The 2,263-nt window shown below is 36.7% G+C and overlaps 1 protein-coding gene and 1 pseudogene across 2 annotated transcripts in view; one reads left to right on the forward strand and one right to left on the reverse strand.

Moving 5' to 3' along the window:
• TFDP2 (transcription factor Dp-2) overlaps nucleotides 1-2,263 on the forward strand; it is a 120,186-nt gene that overhangs the window by 50,973 nt on the left and 66,950 nt on the right. The gene's annotated exons all lie outside the window — the stretch shown is intronic.
• On the reverse strand, nucleotides 474-778 carry LOC105290353 (annotated as a pseudogene).

Here is a 2,263-nt window from a genome sequence, read left to right on the forward strand (position 1 = left end):
GATACTTTTGTATCTGTTTACTTGTTTATAGTGTTTCTTCCATTAGACTAATTTTCTGAGGCTAGGGATTATATCTTTTCCTTCACCAGTATATTTTTAGGTCCCCTTCTGTTGTCTGGCATATTGTTAACAGTTACTAAATATGTGTAAATTGAACGAACAGACCTAATTTTGCAGCTTTGACAACGGCTCACTAAGAATTTATCGTGCAATTTAACTAAAAGTTATTATAATTTAGGTTGTACCAAGTTTATTCTTTTTTGTATATATATAGTTTTTTTTTATTTGGAAATGTTTATATCAGTATAGTGAAACTAAATTTTAAGAGACACTGGATGTCGTTAGTTTGGATATCATTAGTTTATTACAAAAGAGACATTTATTACAAAAGAGGAAATGACTTACGCGATGAGATTTCAGAACTTCAGTGGCATTGGCAGCTTCACCTGATGCCATTTCAGTAGTGATATATTTCAGTCTACATACTTTCCAAGAATGTCACCACCTCTAAATAAGAAATAATCCTTGTCGTCTAGAACTACTTTGGCGCCTCCATATTCTGGAAGAACTTTTGTCTCCAACTTGCACGCTGGTTGAATCTCTCCACCCGTTTCCTTTAGAGCCCGATCCGACAGCCACTTCTGTTGCTTGCAATACTTTTTTTCCTTGAGATTTTTCTGGAAGCATAATGCCTCCTTTGGTTACAGTTTCTGCAGCACTCTTTGCAACTATTGTTCCGTCAGAGAGAAAGAAACTTTCTAAACGCCTGTCCTGCCATGACTCTGCTCTCCCACCACGGCCGCAAGGAGAGACCTGCAGCCTGCCCGTCTGGGCGCGTCCAAGTTTATTCTTCTAACTATTTAATTTATCTTAGCTATATTGGTCTTGATATTTTAATGTATTTTTTGTGGGAATTTAACCCATTGCCGTTTACCCCACTACTCTCTGGCAGTGCTTGTGACTGTAGTATTTATCCCGAGATAACTCACAGATTACAGTCCTAACCTTACCCCCAAAGTTTGCCACAAAATATCTCGCTTTTATTATTATTTTTGCATTGTTCTAGTATATCGATAGTCTTTGAAAACAAACAACATCATTCCATTAGAGCATTCTGTTTTTAGTACTGGCATTTCCATTTACAAAATACAGTAATTCTCGGTGGCTGAAAATGTCAAATCCTAGAAAATGTAGCATTCCTACCCGAGGTGTTAACATCGTTCTCGAACCCTTGTTAGCCAGGGATTCATTCGATGAATCTGATTTACGTATGCATTTCCATTCATTAGGATTAGAGAGACAAGTTCTGTTTAGAAGAAACTCCAAGAACAGTTGTTTTTTTTAATATATGTGCTGCCGAAGCGAGCACCAAGAACAGTTTTTATATTTTATTTTCACATCGAAAACCAGTGGGATTTGCTTCAGCCTCAAAGAGTGTGTTTATGTAAAATTAAATTAATGCCGGCAGCAAGCTGCACTTTTTTTTTTCTAAACGGGTAATGGGTTAAAGAAAGGAGGTTAGGTTAGACTATAGAGGTAAGAGAAGCTAATATAGTAGTGGTGGAACTACTTATTCCTGGATTCGGAGGAGTGGGTAGACTTTGACGAGGTAAAGAACAGGGGGAAAGACATTTTTGACTAGAGAGCTGTATGTATGTTTCTTTTAATAGACGTTATTTTATTATATTTTTTTTTTTAGCCTAGTTCTAGGTTCACAGCAAAACTGAGCGGAAAGTACAGAGATTTCCCATACATAAATGTACAGTTCAGTGGTACCGAATACATTCATAATGTTGTACAACCATCATACCATATAACTCATAACTCTTTCCATCTTGTAAAACTGAAACTCTATACCCATTAAACAATAACTTCCTATCTATATTCTCTCTCCCACTTCGACCCTGTCAGCCACCATTTTACTTTATGTCTATATGATTTTGACTGCTCTAAGTATCTCTTACAAGTGAAACCATGCAGTATTTGGCTTTGTTGTGACTGGCTTATTTCACTCAGTATATTGTTCTCTTGGGTCATCCATGTTGAAGCATATGCCAGAATTTCCTTCCTTTTTAAGGCTAATATTCCATTGTGTGTGTGTGTATGCGTATGTGTGTGTGTACCCCATTTTGTTTATCATTCATCCATTAGTGGACACATGGGTTGTTTCCATATTTTATCTATTGTCAGTAATGGTGCTATGAACGTGGGAATACATATATCTCTGTGAGATCCTGCTTTCAATTCTTTTGGGTATGTACCT

The sequence above is a fragment of the Pteropus vampyrus genome, unplaced genomic scaffold (assembly GCF_000151845.1).
Source record: "Pteropus vampyrus isolate Shadow unplaced genomic scaffold, Pvam_2.0 Scaffold35, whole genome shotgun sequence".
NCBI classification, from domain to species: Eukaryota; Metazoa; Chordata; class Mammalia; order Chiroptera; family Pteropodidae; genus Pteropus; species Pteropus vampyrus.